The sequence below is a fragment of the Passer domesticus genome, chromosome 9 (genome assembly GCF_036417665.1).
Source record: "Passer domesticus isolate bPasDom1 chromosome 9, bPasDom1.hap1, whole genome shotgun sequence".
Classification (NCBI taxonomy): Eukaryota; Metazoa; Chordata; class Aves; order Passeriformes; family Passeridae; genus Passer; species Passer domesticus.
The window spans coordinates 40,407,699-40,432,923 of record NC_087482.1 but is presented as its reverse complement, the minus strand read 5'-3'; the positions used below and the strand labels follow the sequence as shown (position 1 = coordinate 40,432,923).

Here is a 25,225-nt window from a genome sequence, read left to right as displayed (position 1 = left end):
GATATTATATTAAAATACTATATTAAAACAATACTAAAAAGAATAGAGAGAAAGGATCCTTCAGAAGGCTTAGGAAGATTTTGTTATTCATTCCTTCCTATTCCTTTCCTTCAGAAAGGAATAGGAAGGAATGAATAACAAAATCTTGTGACTGCTCACAGCCTCGACACAGGTGGCTGTGACTGGTCATCAAGTGAAAACAATTTCACTTGCTGGGTAAACACTTCTCCAAATCACATTCCAAAGCAGCACAACGTGGAGAAGCTGAAACTTCTCAGCTTCTCAGGAGAAAAAATCCTGGCAAAAAGATTTTTCAGAAAATATCATAGCGACAGGGTGTAGCACAAGCTCACTGATGGCTAGAAATGGCATAAGATACTATATATACAGTGTGTATATGTGCATATATATGTATATACACAGGATATCCCCTGTATATCCTTCTATACTGGGTTAGACACCTCGGGATCTGCACCTCAGCCTGGCTGGTACAGGGTGGAAGGGGGTGGACAAAGAGGCAGAAACAGAGCCCTGAAAAGAGCAAGGCAGATCCATGTAATGTCTCTTGAGCCATCTAAGTGGGGTCTCTCCTGTTTTAGCAGCATTTCTGAGAGTGGAGCTGAGCTGCTGTGAGCCTGAGGCAGCACTGCTGGTCTGCTCCTCTTAACCTGAGCTTGATGGTGTCTTGCAGCAGGGCTGGGAAAGGGAGGGCAATGCTGGCAGAGGGTTTTTGGACCATTGCCCATGGTTTTTCTGTCCCACCAGTGCTGCCAGAACTGTTAGCCAGCCCCACTGGTGGCAGCTGCGTGTACCTTAGAGAAGAGTTTCCAGGTGTCTGGCCAGAAAGAGAGGGCTGAGATGCAGAAATTACATTTTCACATCAGCTGGATGCATTCTTCATCAGATGTTGTGCTCTGTCTTGTGTTTGAGCTGTAAGTGAACAGTGCAGTTTGGGTCGTTTGTATCCTCTCTCCTCACCCCAAGCTCTGTGGCAGGACAGCAGGGGCTGTGTCAAGTCTTGGCTTCCTTGTGTGTGAGGAGCAGAGAGGGCAGCCAGGAGAGGGTCCCGAGGTGCCAGCAGAGTGCTGAGCCCAGCCTGGCAGGAGCTGGGCACTGCAAGTGCAGCTGGCTTGTTTCTCCCTCCGTGGAGAGGCTGTTTATCAAGATAAATAATGGCATGCTCGTTTGGGAGAGGGCACTTAATCAGCTATTTCTCTGTAGTTAGAGATGTCTTTCCTTCCAAGCCATGTACTCAGCAAAGCACAGAGCCCACGTGGCTGAAATAGCCACAGAGCAGCCATTCCCATTGATCACAAGGCTCCCAAAGCATCATTTGTTTCCAGAGTCTGAGGAAAATACTCAGTGAAAACCTGATGGCAGTGCATTAAAAATTGCTGTTTATTTTTTAAGCATGCCTAGGGTTGCACATTAGCCCTACATGCAATCCACATGCTGAGAACACCAGCTATTCTGTCTCACCCATCATGTTCAGGAACTGCAAATAGCCTATCTTATTCTGACAAAGGAAGGAACCTGACTGTGTATCAGAACCCTTAATAATGTTATATATCCTAATAAAACTCATAATAAAGTAACTGCAAATATATGGCAGTCTTATCTTCTCTCAGGACTATATGAAACAACCTGATGACTGCTCTGCATTTTCTGATAAGCATGCAATGAAAGAGAGCTGAGGGGATTTTAATGAAGCTTGTCATTTGGTTTAGTGAGAATTTCTGCTAAGTTGTAGGGACTGTTTTAAAAATGTTTAGAAATAGTTCAGGTATGAACAACAGTCTTCAGAGAAGAGAATTTCAGTGGCAGCTTCCTAGCATGACAAACCCAATTTTAGGTCAAATACTGCCCTCTGGATGTCCAGCAATCATTGGCTGTATATTTTCCAAGGTAATTAACTCAAAATCCTAGGGATGATATTGGACTCTGCTGTTTGCAAATGAATTAAAAGATGTTTTTAAGGATTTTAAAATTTAGCCTGAACTACTTTGCATATGTTGGCCTTTGAGTTAATAAATTCCAGTTGGGAAAAGATTAAATTTCATTAGCAAAAACATAACTAATCTGAGTTTAAAAAGTTCCAGTGCAACATCCTAACTTTAGAGTTTAAGGTCTGAAATGTACAGCAGATACTCTGCTTTTATAGGCAAATTCATTTCCCTTCCAGATTTAGACTCAGGGTGATTTACAGTCTGGTTTTGAAGGTGCTTAGCACAGGCCTAAGCGAAGTCTGTAAGCTGGCAATGAGCACTGCTGAGCCCTGCAGCTCTGTAAAGCAGTAAAGGAGAGAGGGATAAAGCTTTTTTTTTTTTCTTTTTTTCCTGAGAAACAGAAATAAATGGTGGAGTGAAATACTTCTGTTGATTAATATTTCACTTTGAAATGGATTAGGAAGAAACTGTGAATTATGAATCATGATTCAATCCACTGCTGCTTAAAATATAATCTTGGTACAGTTTGCAGTTAGCTCTGTGCATTTGAATTTTGCCTTTTTGGGTTTCCAGAGCACAAACTTAATTGCATCCGTGTACATGTAAATTCTGTCTCTGTGTTGCATGTTTTGGTAGAGACCCTTAAATATTTTACTATCTTTGTAGCTTATTCATCTATTTAATGTCACTTAAGTTTCTGGGGCTGCTTTAGATTTTTTTGAGGTGCCACCCTCCCCTCCAACCCACAACCAACGCCTCAATGTCAGCCAGGCCAAATCAGCAGCATTCCCGACCTCAGACTTTGCAGGTGAAGTTCTCTGTATGTTGAAAGCATCTGCAGGAGCTGGTGGGGCAGAGCTCTCAAAAAATAGACCTTCACTTTAGGCAGAAGTGCAGCAGTAGTGAGTAAATCTGCCTCAGCTCAGACAGGCAGGATCTGCAGGAAATGGTATTATCTCCATTTTACTAAAGTTGAAGGAGATTAACTCTACATGAGAAGTCTGAGGCAGAACTGACTATGGAATCTAGATGTCCTGGTTCATTTATCCAGTTCCTCTAGCAAAAATTATCCCCTGGTAAGGTGTGTTGGTTTGGCATGGACAGGTTTTTGGTAGTGGGGGGCACAGAGGTGACTTCTGTGAGAAGCTGCTGGAAGCTTCCCCCATGCCCAGCAGAGCCAGTCCCTGATGGCTCTGGGGATGGACAGCTGCTGGCCAAAACTGGGCCAGTTACAGAGGATGGTAATGCCTCTGTGGTAACAGATTTGAGAAGAAAATCTAAACAAAGGGCACACAGTTTTTCTTCCAGTCAGAGAAGAGGTGAGAACATGGGAGGGAAGCAAGGGTTGGATGCCTGGAGGAGGCTGGGATCCAGTGGGAGACCCAGTGCAGAGAGAGGGCCCTTCCAGGCTGGAGCAGCCTGTCCTTGGAGGACTGCACCCCATGGAAGACTGACCCATGCCACAGCAGTTTTGGGAGCACTGTGTGCCCGTGGGGGAATTCACATTGCAGCTGCAGGGCTGCTGCTCCTGAGAGTGGACCCTCGCTGGAGAAGTTCACATGGAACTGCCCCCCATGGGAGGGACCCCAAGGTCTCACAGGGGAAGGACTCCTCTCCTGGAGCAGCAAAAGAAAACCTCAGTGATGAACTGACCAAACCCCCATGCCCTGTACCCCTGTGCTGTCACTTGGAAGGAAGGGAGGGTTAGGTAAAGAAAAGGTGTTTTAAGGGCTTATTTTACTTCTCATTATCCTCCTCTGACTCTATTAGTTATAAATTTACTTTGTGCCTTTAAGTTGAGCCTGTTTTGCCCTTGGAGTGTTTTCTCCCAGTCCTTATCTCAACTCATGAACCTTTCATTAATTTTTTGTCTCCTCTGCCCAGCTGTGGCAGGGGAGGGTGAGTGAGAGGTTTTCATGGGTGCCTGGCCTTGGGCCAGTGTCAAACCATGGCATAAGGCAAAACATAAGTGAAGGAGTTCATCCCACTAGCAGCAGGACATCATCTTTCCTTTGGAAGAGCTGTCTGTTATCCTCAGTGATCAGTAAAGACAGTTTAAAATTTTTCAGGTTTAAAATAAGCTTAAATGAACTGCTAAAGTTCTTTGGCTTGGAAAGTTACTGCCAGAAGTCCTTGTGTTCAATCACTGTCAGCAGAAAATGGATGGATATTGTAATGTGCAATTCAGTGGCAGGTGTAATCACCAGTGCCAAAATCTCCCTTCATGAAAGCATTTAAGTCTTGCATATCTTTTGGTTTTCCATTAATATCATTTGGTTTTCCAAATTCCGAGGGAGTACAGATGCAAAATCAGCCATTGTTTTGTCTTATTCAAAGATTTTATTTATTTTATTTAATGCATAATTCATTTAATTTTATTGATTTTCACTAGACAAAATAGGAATTGTGGATAGCTGAAGCAACCCCCTGAAACACCTACTTTCCCCATCTGCAACCTGTTTACAGGAATAAACATGGAAGTGGATGTTTTTCTGGTTGATTACAACTCCTGCAATTCACTGCTGAATGCACACACTCATTAAAAGAAAATTGTTACTTGAGAAACTATGCAGCAGATGAGAAGCTAAAGCAAGACTGAGGTGAAAGGACTGAACAAACAGTACCTCAAATGAAGATGGGCAGGTTCTTTGTGATTGGAACCCATTACTCAGAGTGGGGATCTGTTGATTCATAAATCTTGACAAATGTGCTCATGGTTCCAATGTAATTAGAAGCTTCTAAATTGAAAAGAGCTGGTACCTCAGTGCTGAGGAACATCTTGAATGTTCAAGCTGAGGAAACTTCAGACAGTTGGAGTTACTGTGTCTTAGGTTAAAAAAGAAATAGTGATTGGTTTTAATAAGGATCATAAGAAAAAGGACAGACACTGAGATCTGAAGCCTGGAAGACTGTAAAAATCATCTGATTTCACTTAGTTTCTAATTTTGCAGCTCAGAATTTTCCAGTCTGTTTCCAGAGCCTCTTTTTTTTTTTCAGTAATCCAATTTTCAAATGTGTTTCTGCAGCTCCTATTGGCTTCTCTGAGACCAAAGCTCTGGAAAAGCTATAATGTTTTGTTAGAGAAAGATGAGATCTAAACAAGAGAGCAAAGAGACTGCAGTGATCTGGTGAGAAGGGCTGTGGTATAGGAGTATTGTAGTCTTTTTTTGGTGAGAGGCAGGCAATTGGATTTGGAGAAAAAACACATTTTGCTGTGTGAAACCAAAAAGCCCTATGAAGGCACTGGTAGCACATGTGACAACCTCAAAATTCAGACCTGAATTTTGGGCCAGGAAGGGGGTGGAAGTTTGAAATCAGTGAGCTGCAGAAGATTCACTTGTAAAAGCAGAAGTACTTTTCACTTCATACTTTGGCACATAATATCCTCCTTGCTGGCACTAATGATGCGGAGACATTTTTCTATCAAATGGTTTCTGACAGTTCAATTGCCAAAAATACTCAAGTGGCAGAATGCAACTGCAATTACTAACAGTGCTTGCCCCAGAGTCTGTAAATTCTCTCATGAAAGCCTAAAAAGCCCATTCACGTTGTCTAGAAATAGCAGCAATAACCATGGTAATAAGTTCCTTTCTTTGTTGCTGTGGTTCAATTCTTTTCATGGGTAGGCTGCAAAAAAGCCATTTGATTTTTCTGTAGCTGCCTCTATTGTAAGGAGATGTTTCTGCTCTGCAGCAACAACAGTGCCACCGAAATCTCTGCAGCAGCTTCGTTTCCAGGTTCAGAAATTTAGCTAAGGAGAAGAAATTTAGGTGCTGTTCCAGGTAAGGTTAAGCCCAGTTTTGTGTTTGGGCTGTGATCTGGAGGAGGTGCTGAGGGGGAGGCATGCAGCCCTGGGGAGCAGCATGGCCAGGAGACAGGATATTTGTAGGGATCTGAGTTCAAAGCCACCAAGGCAGGTGGTGCATGTCCCATCACTCCTCTTACCCCTCTGAAGCAAAACCTGATGGCTTTTACCATCCTGGAGGAGTTTGCCTGCATGCTCAGAGGCATTCCTTCATTATCCCCATGAGCTGTAGCGCAGTCCATATGGAGAAGGCAAGATTTGGAGATTCTTTCCATCTTAGAGTCGTTCTACTCAGGCTAATGGGGCCCAGTGTGCTGTGGTCCTGCAAAAACTGTTTCTGCAGGGAGTGCTACTGACTGTAATAAGGTTTATTAAGATGAAGGATACACTTTATGGACATATCATGAAGGACTGGGTACAGGAGGAGAACAAGAAGCAGTGGTGTGAGGCAGCTTGCCTGTGCCAAGTTGCTCACATATGTGAGGGTTTGCAGCATTACAGCTCTAAATCCAGTACTTAGAGACTGCTATTGAGTCACAGGGGCAGTCAGCTTTGATGCTTGTTAGAAGCAAGGAGCATGAATATAGACTTACTCTCCCTGTTATTAAAGATTATTTTATCCTATAAGATTGTTGTCATGGTATGATGCTTGAACAATTTACAAATGTAGCTTCAGAATATAAATGCCTTTGCTTCTGTAAGCTCTTCAAATCAGAAGCATTGAAGTTTTCAGCAGCTATTTATCAGAGCTTTTGGAATGATACAAGTTTTTGTTTAGCTTGAATTTCTAGGACTTTCCAAGAGATAAATACTGGAAATGGCTGTCACTAAACACACTCTGAATTTATTTTAAGAAACTTACTAACTTAAAGTGTTGTGAAGTGTCTCAAGAACTATTGTGGGCAGGAAAAGGGAAACCCCCACAACAACTTTTACTTTGCAATTACTATTATATTGGAGGTTGTCTCTGATCTTGTAACTGTGTCTGTGAAGATTTTGGGCACTGAGGCCAGCTGGTACAGAATGACCCACATCCATACCATTAAAAGTCTCTTAACCTGCAAAACATTCCCATAGGACTGGAAACTGTGCCAGCTCTCAAACTGTGCCTGAGACTGCATGAGAAAATTATAGTTGGCACAGGCCAAAATTGTGCCAGGGATGGTTCTGACAGCTTAATAGATGGGCAGTCATGGCCCAGGGCACAGGAGCATCCCTGGGCACTGCTGTGCTCTAAGTTTGGGCACAGCTGCAGTCACAGGTACAGCTGCTAAATCAACTTTGTGGTGCTTTTCAGGCAGATTATAAATAGGGTTGCTTTGTTGCAGAGGGTGTCCCTGAATGACAAAGCTGCTTTTGCTGAAAAGAAGATTTCATGTCACATTTGGAGTAATACTAGTGTTATTATTTTTTTCTATGTAACTTTAAAGTCTACCAGCAGCAGAATCAGATACAAGTATCCTCTAACATTAAGGCTTTAGTTCTTCACAACAGTGAAAATCATTACATTGACAGAGGGATATTTCTCTGAGTCTCGAGTTTGTTTAGTAAACAGATATTACCCATAGATCACTGGGCAACAACAATATTCTCTGTCAGTTAAGCTACAACTAAGTGTTGTGTGATGTCTGCTCTTATTTTCTCCTTCATGCACTTCACCTCTTTCACTCGACCAGCACTTGACTCCAGCCTTGATTCCTTTCACTTGGGAGCCTCTGGGTAGGGAGAGCACAGAGAGGTTTGGAAATTTTTTAAGGCAAGTCGTTAGCGTGGTTGTTAGAGATGTTTCTGCACTTGCTATGTAAATGACTTAACATTTCATGAATGCAAAGTAAATCAGTTCTCTCATGTTGCTTGGGTTTAATAATTTTTGATTCTTGGTTAGCATATTTCATAGCTGAAGCCTGAATTTTTTATTTTGCATTTGTCAACGATGCAACAATCACCTCATTATGTAGGATGAAGAATTGTGTGTGGAATTTGGGCTGAGCTTTAAGCTTCTAGGAGAGCAAGAAGCTATTAAGACATCCTGAGACTGCACATAATACAATGTCCTATATTGGGCTCTCTGACACAGCCATGCTAATTTATCTCTGTTCTAGCAGATGACAGCTCTGCTCTTCCTGTCCCAGGCTTCTCCAAAGCAGCAGAATATTATTTATTTTGCAAGTACATCAAGTAATATTTTTTTCTTAGTCCTCCTAGCCAGGGTCTTATAGACTTTGCTGTTAGGGTTTAATTTAATTTGAATTGACAATTGGTAGCAAATATCAGAAAGTGTATGCTTCATAGCAAAACCTAGGGGTGAAGCTAAGTGGAAACAATTTAAACCAAGTCATACTGTAGTTAGTCCAACGACTTGCATGTCACTCTAATCTTGGCTTCCCAGGAACTCATTTTCTTGCCTTATTTCAGGGTGCAGAAGAGCAAATCTTTCGGAAGCAGATCTTCTGGATAATGCATATACCGCATTAAGGTCTTTGCATTTTCTAGGGTATACTGTGATTTGCTTCTTTTACAAATTTTCATCACGTGATATGATTATTGTGATGAAAATTTTGGATTTGAGATCCAGAAAAGTCACTGCTGAACAAAATACTGCCAATAAATTCAGCTTGAAAGATTATTCTATTTATTCACAGCCTGTAACTCTTTTGTGAAATGAACATCTGAAAAAAACAATTATGAAATGCAGACTGAAGATCCCTGATGACTTGTTTAAGGTGAAATCTTTACTAGGGAAGGGGAAAAGTAACTTTCCATTACTGCCTAAGAATATCAATGTGCTCCTCAGCATCTTTATTTCACCCAGCCTGAAGTTCAAAACGTTGCATTCAGCAGGTAGAATTTGTAGCATTAGTAGATTTGAGTTCCCTATTCCAAGTGGCTTTAGCAGTATTTAAGCTGGCTTCACAGTGAGTTTATGTGTATTAAAATGAAAATTAAAAGATTTTTAGATAATAATGATTCTAATGAAAAAGTGTTGCCAAGAAGCTATCAGAGAGATCAAATGTACTTAGGAGTGTCATGAAAAGAATATTAAATAGAATAGCAGTGCCTGTGCAATGGCAGCCTAGATTCAAATTGTGGTGTTTTTGCTATTGTAAATGGATGCCACTGCCAAAAACCTTTATACTCTAATTTTAACCTGCTTACCCAGAAAATAAAAATATCTATTTTGCCTTTTGGAAGAGGTAAAAAAGGTTTTGGAAAAACAGTGATTCTTCTCTTGCAACTGGTAATGAATTGGAATGACAACCAAATCAATTCTCAGTTGTGCTTCAGTAGGACAAATCCCCTTGCCTACAATAAAGTGAAAGAAGTGTGGGAAACTGAGCATTTGCCCTGCAGAAACTGGCAGTTTGTGTTACAGGAAAGAATTGGTGCACGTTTTATTGAAGGTTGTTACAAGTAAAAAAAGTCCTTGAGGTGGTTGAACTGTGAATCAATATCTTCAAAGAGTTTGAATCTGTCTTGGCGTGTTGCTACTTTGAGAACTGCTCGAATTTGTTCTAGCAAAGGAGAGGGGATGGATGGCTTTTCTTTCAAAATGCCATGATTTCTGCTGGCTTGTGTTTGGATAACATCACTTTTTACACAGACAGTTAGGTTAGTGGCAATAGAGCAATGCCAGGGTATTAAATATGCTTTCTTGATAACTATTAAAATTTTTTGGGTGAGTAAAGCAGGCAGCTGAACTACCTAGAACTTCTTGTCTGTGTGCTAAGAAAGATAAAAGGGCAGAAATACTGACTTTGCAATAGCTTTCAGTTGTCATAATCATAGGATATCCTGAGTTGGAAGGGACCCATCAGGATCATTGAGTCCAGTTTCAGGCCAGGTACAGGACATCCCAAGAGTCAAACCACGTGCCATTCAAACTCTTCTTGAACTCAGGCTTGGTGCTGTGACCACTTCCCTGGAGAGCCCAAACACCTTCTGGGTGATACACTTTTCCCTGATACCCAACCTAAACTTCTCTTAGCCAGCTTCATGCCATCTCCTTGAGTCCTGTCAGTGGTCATGAGAGTAAGGAGATCCTCTGCTGTCCCTAGTGAGGGTGTTGAAGACCATAATGAGTTCACCCTCAGTTTCCTCCAAGCTGAACAAACCCACTGCCCTCAGCTGCTCCTCATACAGCCCCTCCAGACCCTTCACCCTCCTCATGGCCCTCCTTTGGATGCTCTCTGATAGCTGAATGTCTTTTTTATATTGTGGTACCCAAAACTGCCCCCAGGGCAGGTCAATCCCCTCCCTGGCCCAGCTGGTGATCGTGTGCCTGATGCCCCCAAGGACATGGTGCACACATGGGAAATCCCAAATTAACACTTTCAAGTTTGTGCCACAGCACCAATTCCCTGCTGCTCTACACTGAGTGGTTTCATATCTGCTCTTTTTATTCAGTTTCTTCCAAATGAGCTTCATTTGTTGACAGATTTTGAGATTTTTCTTGGTTGCCCTGCACATTTCAATGCACAGTTCTCGTCTTTGGTCTTGAAATAATTTATAGCATAATGAATCATTATGATGCTGTGTGATAAAACCACAGTGAGAGGATGAAATCTGAATGAAGGAACGTGTTCACAAACTGTTTTAGAACTTCTCTGTGCCATCCCTGAGTGTTCTCTGTGACCACTGCTGGCCCTGGTGCTCTCTGCAATGGCTCTGAGTGTAAGAGCACTTGGGTCAGGCAATCCTGTGGGTTGAATCAAAATTTTTCATGTGTAAAACAAGGAGTGTTCCCCTGCCCTGCATGTAGGAATACATTAAGATAATGTGTATATTGCAGATATGACTGCCTAACAAGTTGTAACCACACTGTGTTCAGTTGTACACAGCATATATATTTAAAAAATAGGTGCTTAACACAGTGATGTTATAAGGTTGGGGTTTTTTTTTGATCATTGAAGTAACAGATGTGACTCAAGTCCTGCAATCTGGAAGAAAGTTTCAAACTTTTGTTAGTAATTTTGTGTGTCCTTTCATTAAGGGTATTTTTACTGCAGCTAATAAGGAACTCAAGATGCTCTCAGCTCTTGAGTAAGTTACAATGAAGAAGATACAAGCTTTTCAGCCATTTTAACCACCTATTCCAATGTTAAGACTGGAATGCATTCTGCCTTTTTGCCTCAGACAGTTTACATGGTCTGCTGGTTTGTGTTTATTTTCTACAGCAGACTTTTTTGCTTTCTTTTTATTGTTTTATTAGATGGTTCTACTTGAAATTGCCTTTAATTTCAGACATGCTATTCAGCACAAAAGCTGTAATCCTTGAATCGTGCTCTCTTCACAGCAAAACTGATGGGAAATAATTTTGTTCTGCACTTTACATATGGTAATAACAGTAACTCTTGACATTTGCTCTTTGAGATTATTTTGGGTTCTGTACAGCACAGAGGCTTTTGGGGGCCTGGTCCTGGCCTCTAATGGAACCATTAAACTGCTTGTGCACAATCACATGAGGATGCACAGCTGGGGTTATTTGGGTTTCCCAAGATCCCTCTTACTTCTGGTATATTTTGGAGACGTTAGAACAGATACAAATCTATGCCGAAAATAAGTTTCTACCTTGAAGAAGGAAACAGTGTAACTGTATATGTTCAGCACGAATAATCTGTATATTTGTATTGTGGATATTTCTAATTGGCATCTTCTGAGGCTCAGGGTGCTTGGTACTGCAGGAATTAAGTTGGAAGACAGCTGATAGTTTATTCAACTTCTCATTTGAGCAGGCAAAAGGGTTGGGTAAAGAAAAGAATGGCAAAATAATTTACAAGTAGGGTAGCATAATTAGGGGCATTTGAAAAATGTCTCTTTTAGACAAAAAACAAAGGAGAAAAGAAGTGGTGTTTTTAAAGATTGTCTGTCCTCATTATCATGTGCTTGTATCTCTCTCACACCTTCTGTCATTTACTTCTGTTGTCACTGGGTACTTACACAGCACAAATTACTTTTTTTTCTGAGTTGTAGACCATTATATTATGTATTAGCAAGGAGAAATGGGCATTTGGAACATACCAGTGAAGGGAGACACATAAGAATAGCAATCACTCACTTGGCAGTCTGGAGCTTTCTAAAAAGCAGCAGAGTGTGTGTACACTGACAAAACTCAGTGTAGTTAAGGAGTCTATCCACCAGTGTTTCTTGCCAGTCTGTTTAAACTGAATAAAAAGTACCTTGTCTTCCTAAAACCACATCCATTCAGTTTTATATTTCTATCATATTTTCTCAATGAAATCATGGAAGTGATTATAAGCCATGCTTTTTTCATCTTTTCTATTTTCAGTTCACCCCTAACACTGTGACACATACCATATTTGAAGTCAAATTGCAAAAAAAAAAAAAAAGTTTCCTGTCATATTTAATTGGGATTCCATTGTGAAATCAGGAATTTGCTTAATATCAAGCCTGCAGCTTTGGTTAGGTGAAGGACTTGGAAGAGGGAAGCACTGGGTACGATTTTCATTTTCAGGGCACACAATCCTCAGAATGGCTTTTGATGTGAGCTGAAGGGTGAATTTATTTGCACAGAACTATTTCAGTCATTTCTAATGATTTGCCAGCAAGGAAAAGCCAAGGTGGAGCTGGCAAGCTTTATAGGGTTTTAAGCTGTAAAATGCAAAAGAGGAGAAAATCCATTGTGAGGAATTACGAGGAAGAAGCTGTGGAAGACACCATCCAGAGACACATGATTTCCTAGTGCTGACAACCACAGCAGGCTGCTGGCTTTAATGCAGGCAGCTTACACTGGTGCTCTGACTCTGCTCTGGCTTATGCAGACAACTCCTGTGACATTAATAAATTCCTGGAATAGCTGATAGAAGAACTGAACTGAAACCTGTCAGGTATCTTCTTCCTGAGCACCTGTAGTCCTCTCTCATGTTTTGTGCTTTTACCAAGGGACCAAAATGTGATGCCAAATAAATGAGTTAATCATTTGGAGTATGTTTGCATGTGTGCGTTCAACACTCCCAGGTCAGTTCTTTTTATCAGCTGAGCCAGCCTTGCCTGATAATTGCAATTCTTTCTATTGGATGAGCTGTAATGCTTGCAGTATTGAAAAAGATTTTCTGAAAGCAATCTGGCTGAAGCATAAAGTGAATTCTTATTGAAACAGGCTGTTGAAGGGATGCATAAGTGTTCCAAAGCTTCTATTGCATGTGTACTATTGGGCACAGGAAGAATCCCTAATCCAATTGTTTTATTTTCAAAAAGGACAACAACAATTTGTTGTGCTGCTTATGGAAACTGAAATGTTTGAGAAAAAAATTTGTATGTGTGTACAGATAGAGCAAAAAGTCAGCTGGGTTGAGAAGTGTACAGTTTGTTTAGCTTAAATTAACTTGCCCATGTATTAAAGCTGGTGAGAGACAGGTGCATTGCAGGTAGCAGTGATGCTTTGCTTCATGTACTTCTATAAAAAGTGTTCAAGCACAGAATTATTCATGGCTGCTGGACAGTAAAGCTGCTCAAATCCTTTCAAAATTAAACCTGGCGGTCAAAATGGCAATGTCTTAACTAGATCACTGAATTTCAAATAAAAATACAAGTACTTCCTTCTGCTTTGGCTTGGATATATTTATGTCTAGTGTGTCATAATAATAGTAACTTAAAAATAACTGCTTTTTTGTTGGGGAAGCAATGTGACTTTCCTTAAATATGTTTTTAAATATGAAATTTCATAGGCAAGCTGTGGCACTTGGCAACATTGTTTGATATGCAGTGCTCAGTTTTGTTCAGAGGACTTATTTCTACTCTGTATCTTCTACTGAGGTATGCATATACGCAGCCCTTTTGTGTGCCTTATTTCTCAATTAAATTCTACAAAATTGCTTTGCTATTTTGCCTGGAAAGATAAAGACATTCTCCAGCAGAAGATCTTAATTCAAATTATGTGTATTTCTGGCTTCCTTTTCAGTAATGTCTTATTCGTTTTTCTTCATGTTAATGAGTTCCTTAGATCAACCTTTTGATGGAAAAATCTTAATGTAAAGAGAGAAATGTTGAACACTGCAGTAATTGTAGCCCTGGTGTCCTGAACTTGCTTCTCCCCTTCACATTTTAACCTTGTATCAATAGGTCACTGTTGTATTTGCATTTTGACAAATTTCTACTCTATTTTCACTCTGTACAAATGAATTGTCATAGCCATCAATGCTTTGCATAAATAGCTTATCATTTCATTAGACTCTGCTTTATAGCTGTGAGTCTGGAGTGTCTGTGTTCTTCAGCCCTTCTGTTCACTAGGCACTAATCTGCTAGACACTATGGTTTGATCAATTATCAGATATGTTCTGCTCTTGGTTCACCTCAGCTTAACCGCATTCTCAGTTGTATTTTGTTTGGCTGTTAATTCCATTATCTTTTGTATTTTCTTTTTTCTTTCTTAAATTATTTTTAGATATTTTTGAATATTATTATTCTTTGGTTAAGTAGTGTGTGTATAGGAAATATTATGTGTGTACAGGTGTTGATCATTAATTGTAGATGCTCAGGTTTGGGTGCTCTATGTCATCCAATAGGCAGAAGATGTTTGTGTTTCTGCATATGCTGTTTGGTCTTTGAACAGTTTGGAAACGTAGTAGGAGGATTTTTGTGTTTGATCTTTTACACAGGTGATGGAGACTGGAGTGTTTTAGGCTTGGGTGGGATGGGCAGAAGGGCACGGTGGAGTTTCCCAGAATTGCTGGTCTTGGAGGGAAAGGCTCCGGGCTCTGCTGTCCTGAGGGAAGCGCTGGTGCCATGGGGTCACCACACCGGGGGCAGACTGATGCAAACCCCAGCAAGCTCTGCCTTCCCAGACCCATAAACTGGAGCTGTGGGGAGCCTCAGATCCACCCACTTCCCTCCTGTTGGGTTTGAGTTGGTGGTGGTGGTGATTAGCACCTAATTCACACTCTTCTGTGATTTATTGGAGCAATTTCCTCAAACTTTTAATACCTTTAAACCCCACTTCTTACCTTTTAAATCTCTGTAATTCTACACGGTGGGTGATCAGTGTTTCCATATTCTGAGCACAGTTTAGGTGGGCATGGAGATAATCTACTTGATTGAACTTGGAGCTGCTAAAGCAGAATTATGCATTTCGGGATTTTGCAAAGTACTTCAAACAAACAAACAAACAAAAAGAACTCCACAGGGGAAACAACTGTAACACAGGTGTTTAGATGTACCCAGCCTTGGCGTTAAAATAGTCATGGCATAAAACAGCAGAGGGGGGAAAAGATCTTTTGTATCATCTTTGCTGTGTCTGCAGCAGGCCCTGGAGCCCATGAGCTGAGTCAGACCTGAGACATTCACTTCACTTTCTCACTGGTCCAGGATGCCACAGTGAGACACATGCCTTAGTGCATTTTGTTTTGCATTAAAACTTAATTTAAAATTAATTATATTGATAAGCTATGCAAACTCTTTGTTTCTATGCTTTCAGGTTACTTAAATTTATCTACCTAAAATACAGATTTATTTTTTTTAACCGTTATATCTTGACTGTCATAGCACTTCAAATTTGGAACCCAGTCTTCTTTTTAATTGATACTTTTCTTGCTTGGTTTTTGGGGTTTTTAAAAAATTTCTAACAGTCTGTATGCAGCCCCTGAAACAAAGTTCAACCCAGTTGCTCTTCTTGTCCAAAAAAAGGGAAACGAAACCTTTGAGTCCCTCCCTTTCTTTTTCAGACCTGGAAAGGTCAGGGCTGAAACAGCAGGATGAAACTGCAAAAGAATTAAACCATGTCTCCTTGCATCCAAGTGCTGTCTTTTTCAATCCCTACTGGTACTTTTGGAATCTGAAGTGGTCAGGCCATGTGTTTTGTTTTAATTTAAAACCAGCGCACTGTGCTCCCCTTTGATTTTTAGCTAGGATAGAAAACCCACTGGTGTCACTGTGCACTGCTCATCATCCAAGACTTTCTCTTTTTTGCCGTCTCCTCCCGGGATAGATGCACCTTTCCCCCAGACCCTGAATGCTCTGGTTATTAGGATGCAAATGAGGGGAATGAGAGAAAAGACTCCTGCTGCCTGTGCTTTCACACCGGCACGAGAACATGCTGTAGGTGACAAAGGTGTCCTACAAAGAACTTGAAAAACAAGTTTGCACACCATCCTAAACAGGAAACATTTTCACACTTTTTACCAAGTGATGAAAAAGGAAATTAGAGGAAAAGGTTGTTTGTTTGAACACTGGGAATGTAGCGAGTCTACAAAAGGTTGGTGTCTGTTTTCTTCATGCTACTTGGAGAAACAATAGCAGCTAAATAGGATATAATTCACTAGTCTGATGCAGCATGTTAAGCTCATGAGCAAAGAAAAGCTCCAAGTCCTCTCTCTTTAAATTGCAGCTAGAACACATTAATATTAATTTTTTTCTCTGCCATCATTTCATGCTTCAACCCTCCAGATGATAATTAAGACAATAGAAGATAAAATTTTGTACTGTATAAAATTGCATTCAAGCCTTAACAAATAAGAGATTATTTTGTCCAGTAAACAAAACATAATCATCCTGGCACCCTTGCGAAGGAGAGCCTAAAATAGAAACTCTGCTTTTTATAGGTCATGTAAAATGTCATCATCTCTCTCATTATCTGTACTGTTTGGATGAAAAAGAACTGATTAATTTAAAAGAACATTGGCTTTTTTGCTAACAAGGTTATTTTCTCATTGATTGCTAGGAAGTCTAGTTCCTTTGCAAAGGGTTGCAAATGACGAGTAAATCAATTGTCAGCCTGTGTAGATGCATCTGCCATTTCTGGGCTGGCAGGGTAATGTGTACATGGTGTTTCTACAGCAGCTGTGGATTCACCTTGTTTGGAATTTCTGGGTCTGAGCAGAGGCACAAAGGCAGGACCAGGAGAGAATCAAATCATGAAAGGCTCACGTTCCTTAAACTTCTTTTAAAGGCTTAACTACCAGACTGTCACTTAAAAGGAAGACCAAACTCAAAGAAATTTAAAATTAGAGCAATGAATTAATACTTAGGCAAGCAATTCAAAACCAAACAAGGACAGAAGTGCGAAAAAAACAGCTGTCAGAGGTGGTGGGTTTACCAGGCCAGCCTGGCCAGCCTCACTCAGAAACAGCAGCAGAATTTATTTCTAGGAATCTGATGGTTTCCCCATGGGGTTTATTAGCAGGGGGGTGTGAGTAGCCCAAAGCTGGGGACAATAGTGCAGCTTCTGTCTGGAGGAGACTTGGGATTCCGAGTCCCCTCTGTGAACTGTTTATCTGTGGCTCCTGGATGCCTTTGTGCACGATGCTCTATTCTGTTTAAAAAACAACCTGCCTTCCGAAGCTGCTCCTTTGTTCATCTGCCCTGGTTCAGACTCTAAAAGTGGGGCAGTGGGACTGTGTTCAGGCAGGAACAGTGCATTATTCTGGGTTGCTCCTTTGATAAATAGCTATTCCTTTTGCATGCTGCTTGTCTGACACCTTTTCTTGCCAAGCTTGAAGGTTCTGACCAAAAGTCCTTTTAAGCCAGCAGAAAAAAGTCCTGATGATTTAATGACTGAAGGTAGAGATTTCTGAAATCCCAGAGTTGCATAAAAGCAGAAACCACAGTGCCATTCACTCAGCAGAAATGCAAAGCCCATTTTGTGCTCTCTTCCATCTTTTGCTGGATCACTTTAGACCTCTACAACTCGTTTTTCCCCTCCAGTAGCAGAGGGAATATAGGAGGCTTCAGTGTACCTGTGTTGCTTAAAAGCTCTCAGCTTTGCAGAACTTCCAGAGCTTTGACTGTGCACTCCCAGAAGTGAGAGAAGCACAAATTAATTTGAGGTTAAGCTGATGAGAGCTTTCCATTTCAGAGTCAGTGTTAAGGACCTCCATCCAAATACATTTGATTAAATGAGGATGAAATATGTTTGTTAGCAAACCAACAAGAAGGTACAAGAAGAGCTCTCCAAAATTAAAGAATCAAAACTTAAGGAGGAAAAATTGGCATTTAGACAATTAACTCTGATTTTTATTGTTTTCTATTGCCTCTCTTGTAGTCTTTAGCTGTATCATCAGAACGCTTATCAAAATAATAAAAAATAAAGTGGCTGTTTTTTTTAATGGCAATGACAATAAAGCTGTTGCTTGAGCATGCAGATTTCCTGGCAGAATTGCAAATTGGTTAAACCCTGTGAGTCTGAAGAGCCAGAAGTTACTGATAAAAATGGGCATAAAGCATGGTCAGGTCTACTTGTCTTGTAAAATGGGAAAAATCCCATGATGCCAAAGCCAGCAGCAAAACCTGATTAAACATTTAATTTCTGCTTTTCCTGTTAGTCTTTCACAAAAGGTGTTCATTGTGGAGTAATGTAATGGGAATGAAACCAGTGTTTCTTTCCACTTTGAATTCTGGGAAACTGTTATTTTGCCCACTTCTGGTCTTGTATTTTCCATTTAATTCTTTTTAGTGCAAGATGCTTGCAGCATCTCATCTTGCCAAAAAACCCCCTGTATTTCCATTTCTACCAAACCAGAATCAGTGAAACTTCATTCTGGAGGTACCATTTTTGTATCTTCAGAACTGGACTGGTGCTGTGGTTAATTTTTTGTGTTTTCAGTGAGAAGATCAAGCCTGGGTGTTGGTAGCTTTCATAAGCCCCCTCTTTTAGATGGGTGTGCTAATATTCCTGCAGTGTGGATTGTCTCAAGACTGTAAGAAGGGGAAAGAAAAGCAGGATGTGGGGCAGAAGGGCTGGAGTGGCTGAGCCTGGGCCCTTAGGAGCTGTGGCTGGGGCCAGGGCAGCCTGGCAGGGTAAGGGTCTGAGCAGGCACCATCAGAGCTGTGTCTGACTCCTGCAGAAATGTCACATTCCTCAGGAGTGTCTCCATCCTGACAAATGCCATTTTGGGATCAAAGCATTACCAGGGAAATGTCTGACCATACACATGAGCTGAGTGTTTCTCTCTTTATTCCAATATTCTGTTTTCATCAAAAGAGACTTTTTTATTCTGCTGCAGAACAGCTCTGCTTTATATCTAAAGAAGCAAGTTGTATGTGGTTTCTTTGTAATTAAAATTCTTATCCCCAAAAACATGTTTTCCATTAAAATTCCTGCACTAATAAGTCTAAATCTTGTAACTATTGTCTCTGGAAATATACATTTTGCTATGTGCTGCACATAAACATTTATTTCCTGCTCGAGAAAATGTAGGTTTTACCATCTGTAATATTCATATTTGTTTCTCATAGGGAAAAGTTGGGGTGACAGAAACACGATACAGGCACTCCTAAACTCATTAAGAGTACAAGACCTTGTGACTAGGGTAAAGATGTTAGTTACAGACCCTAGTAAGCTTTTTCATGTGCCTTTTAATATTTTTATTGCCAAACTTGCTTTATATGAAGGATTATAATTATGTTAGAGACCAACACTATACAGGTTATTTGGTTTTTGTTTTAAATGTGAGTTTTTCAGTATTTTAGCTGTTGCCTTTGACCAACTTTAATGTGAAGCTTACAGAGGAGAGGATTTGCTCTGTCTGATAGAGACAGTCCCAAGAATCAGAGCATTTTTGCTTCACACAACTTCATGTGCAATAGTTAACAGCAATGTTGCCCTCATTCACTTCTCTCTTTTACTTTTGAGTTTTGCCAATAAGATGTAGTGGTACTTTATTAAAACCCATCACTAACTGCCATGGTTCTTGTTCCATCCAACTCATTCATTCTGTCAGTGCTGTAAAATCTGATTTTCGAATTTCAGTTCCATTTCCTGCACAAAAAGGAGGCCCACAATGCTGTGTATTGAATTGCTTTTACAGCAGAATAACCATGATAACACTTCTCTTTTACCAGGAAGGTTTTCTCAACTTGCCCAGGCTCTTGGTCACCTGAGCAATTCAAAAGATTCAGCTCATTGCCTCATTTTGCCCTGAACTCTTTTAAATTGCTGTTGGCTTCCCCATTCTTCCAGATCCTTCACCTGCCTATTCAACACACTCATCCTAAATCACATTTCCAAGTAATAGCTCAGGACATGAGAGAGCTAGTTTGAATCAATTTCTCCTTAATCTTGATTTCTCAAGAAAAACATTCAGTCTTGATGTAACATTTTCCAGGGATGGAGAATATCCTCCAACCCTCAGAAAACACTTCCAATGGTACAATAAAAATAAAAATGCTTGCAGTTGAAATAATTAAGCAGAGCAATCCAGTTACTTAGATCTTGTTTTCCTTTTGTCTACAACATGAAACTGAAAAAAGCTGCAGTCACTTTCCCTATAAGTCAGGTTTGTTTTTAAACCAGTGTGACCTCCTTACTCAATTTCTGTGGCTTTTTGGGCCTCTTGTAAAATGTGCTTCAACAGCTCCCAACTGTTATACATGTTTTTCCATTTAAATGTTTTTTCCCAACAGATTTAGCTCATAAATATATTCAGCTTTGAGAGCCTGATTTTCTAAATCACACAGCATTGTTGCCTGTGTGCTTCCTTTCTGTACTCTGTGTTAGAGGTTTGGCATCTATTCTATGTGGACATAAATGTGCAATTATATTTTAAAAAGAAAAAAAAAAGAGGTCCATCAGAGGTTAAGCTGAGTTGTGCTTTTTAAAAATAATGTAGAAAGGGCAGGACCTTTACTTGCTAAGGTGGATGACAGCAAATCTTGTTTCTGGTTTTATTTGTTTCATGGCAAATTTTGGTTCTGGGAAATTCATTGGGCTTGTTGGAAAATTAACCTACAGCACCCTGTAAATGGGTATATTGCAGATGAAAAAAATTGTTTCTTTTTCTTTGGTCAGACACTGCTGCACCTGAGTGTGTATCATCTAACCACACTGGAGAAAGGGCAAAAGCAGCTGGAACATGACGCTTTGGACATATTTTTTTCCTGTGGACACATGATTTTCAGCTGGTTTCTTCATAGAAGGCCAACATTTTGTATGTGATATACTTGTGAGGGGAAAAAAATAATTTGAAAAACAGCATCAAAATTCTAGTGTTCTGACAATATCTTAATTTAGCGTGTGTTTGTAGCCTGACAATCACAGGCTGTCAGCATTAGATTTTATGTATTCAGTTCCTCTGGAAATCAGGCTGTTAATATTGATGTGTGTCCTGGAGCCTAGGAGGTCAGAGGGAAAAACTATAACCCTGTGATCAAAATCACCCAGAGGTGACCTGGCTGGGCTGTGGGAATTTGTCCTTCCAGCAACCAAGGAAGAACAAGAATGACTGCTTGAGAAATTTGAGGTAAAGTTTAAAAAAAAAAAAGCTCAAAAAAACCCCACCATCCAAAAATTACAGAGAAAGGCAAGCCAAAATATCAAAGAATATGAAGAGCTATTCAGAACTCCCCAATTCTGGCATATGTGTGGCACTTTTTTCCCATTCTGGAAGAACCAAATGCTGTATTTAGGGAATGGCTTTCAGATTTTGCAAATATTTTCCTAGTGCCATTCTAGAAAATGAGTTTGTTGGCATATTGTTATGGGGGGCTTGTTCTGCTAAAGCATTGTAATGCCGTCTGTTTCTCAAGCTGATTTGGCTTTTACAGCTCAAATATGATATCCTACTTTTAGAACATATGGCAACTCCTTTTAGGAGACATAGAGAGATGTGCATCTCATTTCCAGAAATGGGTCTTTTCCTTGGAGTGAGTTCTGCAAGTGCTTTTCATCTTGATTTTCCCCATTCTTATCATTTTAGCCAGACTTTCTTCTTCACCCCCTGCCCTACTTCTGCCGCTCCCAGCCCTCCCTGCATCCCAGAGCTTGCTGGCATCTTCAGAGAGCAGGGACAGGACAATGCTCCTCACCCAGGTGGCTTCACAGAGCAGTGACACAGGCTGTGGTGTGGCTCCCAGGCAGGCTGTGCTTTCCTGGGAAGCCTTTCGTGGGCTGTTCACGTGGCTCACTCTGTGTTCATTGATGGAAACACTCAGAGCAGGCTCCACTGAACCCTTCAGAGGCTGCATCCCGTGGCACTCTCTCACAGTGATTTCATTCTGCATTCACTTCACTTCTGTAGGAGGGTTTTTCTCTTCTTACTACATTATTTTGTTGTTGTTTTGTGTTTTTTTTTAAAAGCCTACGTGGCAACATCGGCGTTTCTTGCCAGTGTTGGTGCCTTCCCACTGCTCCTTGCTGGAGCACACAGGGCAGAGTGCCCCAGCACAGCAGTGCCTTTGTGAGCAGGGCACAATGCCCTGCTCAGAGCAGGCTCTGCACTCACCCTCGGCTCTGCCTTGCTCTGGGCACTTGGTTTAAGGTCACTGCCAAGCAGAGGCATTTATGGACGTGGCTTTAATGTTACAGCTTGGTTGTCAGCCAGTTAACTTGGGGTTAATGCTGGTCTGGCCACAGAACTGGGTAAAGCATTTAGCATGATACTAACCCAAGCTTCATTGGAAACAAGACCAGAGGATGTTGCATTACTTTGTTCTTTGTCCACACACCTCCTGGGCTCTGTTGTGAAAACACAGCAAAGTTTGTGTGTGTGGCTGTTAATCAGTTCTATGGTTCAATCTTGGAGATTTTTCATTTTAGTAGGAAAATATTCTGCATTTGTCCTCCCAGTGGATCCCTTCTCTCACTTTAGCTCACCTTGCTTCTCTACTGTCATTCCCAGAGACCACCTGACACTCTCAATTTCCTTGTGTGTGGCTTCTTGAAAGTGAACAAGGAAAACAAAAAGCTGAGGCAAGAGCAGGGAGCTTGTAGCATTTCCTGAAAATGTCGTAGGGGAAGAAAAGAGGTCTCCTATGAGTCAGTAACAAAGAGTGGTTAATTTCCAATTTTTAATTAGTTGGGTTAATGATTAACTATGGCTACAAAGCAGCAGGGTGGGCTTCACATCTGCCAGCATGGAGGCAAATGGTGTTTCATGTTTTGTGCCTGGCCAGTTCAAATGTGTTTTAGAGGTGTCTGAGGCAGCAGTCATCAATACTGCTGACCTTGCATTTCCCTCTTCTATTCATCACATGCTCCTGTTGCTTGAGCAGCATGCTCTATTGTATTTTTGTCTCAGGGGTATCAGATTTTCTGTTCCTTGAGCTTATCTGGGGCAGGTATGATTGCCACTTTCCCTGGAGAAAGGTCATAATTTATCTACCATTATTTATCATATCAATAGATATTTATATTCATATTTATCAATATCCATCATTAATTATCATCTTATAGGCTCTATATGGACACAAATGATATCACATGATTTAAGAAGAGGAGCAGAACCTAAACCTCAGTATTTTGAGGAAGAAAATAATAAAACAGATCCTTCTTGAGGTAGAAAGGTCTGATTTGTCTCTCCATGGCAGAGCAGGCTCCCCTCCCTGGAATGCAGCCCTGTCTCCCAGGTCAGGATTGTCCTGGGCTGCAAAGATGTCAGAGGATGAAGGAATTTTCTTCTCCAGGAGCCTCAAGAAATGAGGGCTGAAACTTTGAGGGCACCAGAAGCTTGAAGGGGCCAAAAAGGGAGAGAGGCTGGGCTTGCTGCTGCCTTTGCAATCATTGCTGATCTTCATTCACTTGAGAGCAACAGAAGTGTGTTTGTCACAAATGCTCAAAATTTTTAGGCCTGGTGTATAAATAATGATTTTTTTTTTCTTTTCAGCCTCAGTGCCTGAGCTCTGTGGGTTTTTCTGGCCCTTTTCAGCTGAAAGGCTATTTGTTTAAATTTAGTGTAGAAATATGAATCACTGTTAATGCACAGAAAATAAGGTGGTGCACCCTGTGAATACAGTAGATGAGGTGACATGCTCTCAGAAGAGTTTTACCAGGGATTTATGATCTGTTAAGTGCATTTCTGCAGCAGCAAATGCTGAATTACCACCTCAGTGCTGGTTCACTCAGCCATGCAGATTGAGAGTGATACCAAAGGTGCCATGCCAAGAAGGCTCTTGCCTGCTCCTCATTCTGGGCATGACCTGAAAGTTTTGAGTGTGAATACATCTCCTTCAGATGCACGGCTTACACCTAAAATAACAGTTTAAGAAGTTCTCTCAGTAAGTAACAAGTGTTATTCATTCTCCAGACAGGAATTACTGGCTGCACCGAAGTGCTCACTGCTGATTCAGCAGCCAGGCTGCTCCATCAAAGTGGGGTTTTATTGCTGGGCAGGCAGCTCATCCTGTAACTTTGTGCAGTTCTTTATGCCATAACCCTCCAGCTTATCTTTATTTCCTTCCACTGGAAATCTTTTGCAATGGATGAGGCTTTGTTGTTCGAAGAAGGTTCTAAAGCATGAAAATTGGGAAGTGTTTTGTGTTTTATTTCAGGAGGTAGGCAAAGAGTGAGCAGTCATTTTGTTTGGTTGTGATGCAGACTTGTTAGAATAATGGCAGCACATGGGCTCTGATCTGAGCAGTTCATCTGACTGCAGTCTGGTTTCAGGAGGCTGGTACAAACTAAAGTAATATATTGGTTGGTCCTGGGTGTAGCATTTCCAGCAAAGATCCAGCCTGCACCCTCAGAGCAGTTCTTTTTGTCACCAGAGACTGTCCACATTGGAATGGAAGCAATCACTGACAATAACAGCTGAGGTTATTGAAGCATTTATGGGGAACATTTAAACTTCTGGACTTTATGGTACTAGAATTGGTACCCAGCAATAAATGGTCACTGGTGTTTTTTGTTTGTTTTTTAGAGGAAAAGAAGATGAGAAAATGGAATTGGGATCAAATTAGGTGTTTGCTGAGCCATGTTAATTGTTAATCTGAACTCCCATGGCAATGTTTAAATATCATTTTAGAACACTGAACCATAAAAGGTTTTTAAGTTTACTTGTGTTAGGAAAATGTAGTAGCAATTAATTTACCAACATGTTGTGTGTTTACAAGGTACCTTCATTTCATGGGTGGCTGGAAGACAGAACATGCTTAGATTGTATTGAATTTAAGAAGCCACATGAATTCTTAAGGCTTTTAAATTAGTTTTCTCTTCATGATTTTATTTGAACTCTGGCCAGCCATGATGAATGTCGTCTTGTGTCTTTGACCTCGCAAGAGACATGAAATAACAAATGTAGGTACTGCACTTTATTTACTTATTTACTTAGTAGTTAAAACAAGAAAGCAAACAAAACCATGATGTATTTCACCTCTTCTCCCAGCACTCCCTTGACAAATGGCTGTTGAAACAGTGCTAAACTGTGACCTTAAAGCCACAGGCGTAATGAAACTGTGATCTGGCAGATGTGACAGACTCATCTTACATAAATCACTCTCTTTTGTCACTGCTGGCATATGGCCAATGAATCTTCTAATTATTGAATGGCTTTTATAGCCCCATTATTTATAATCACTTCTGGACAGCAGCTGGAAGACAAGGATGGGACAGGATGAAATGATATAGCACAAACTATTACCATTTCCTTAACAACTGCTGGGATTAGGAATATTTGATGATGATGTGGCTACCAGTGCAGTCTTGTTAAATGATAAAAATCTACTCAGCCTTCTAAGATGGGCTGCTGCCTCCTGGACCTTAGCATGAAAATTATTCTATTAATTTGCCCAGAAATAGAATATTAATCTCTGC

General features: G+C 40.7%; 1 protein-coding gene across 31 annotated transcripts in view; it reads left to right on the top strand.

Annotated features, from left to right (window-relative positions):
• Nucleotides 1–25,225, top strand: part of MAGI1 (membrane associated guanylate kinase, WW and PDZ domain containing 1) — a 335,995-nt gene that overhangs the window by 134,483 nt on the left and 176,287 nt on the right. The gene's annotated exons all lie outside the window — the stretch shown is intronic.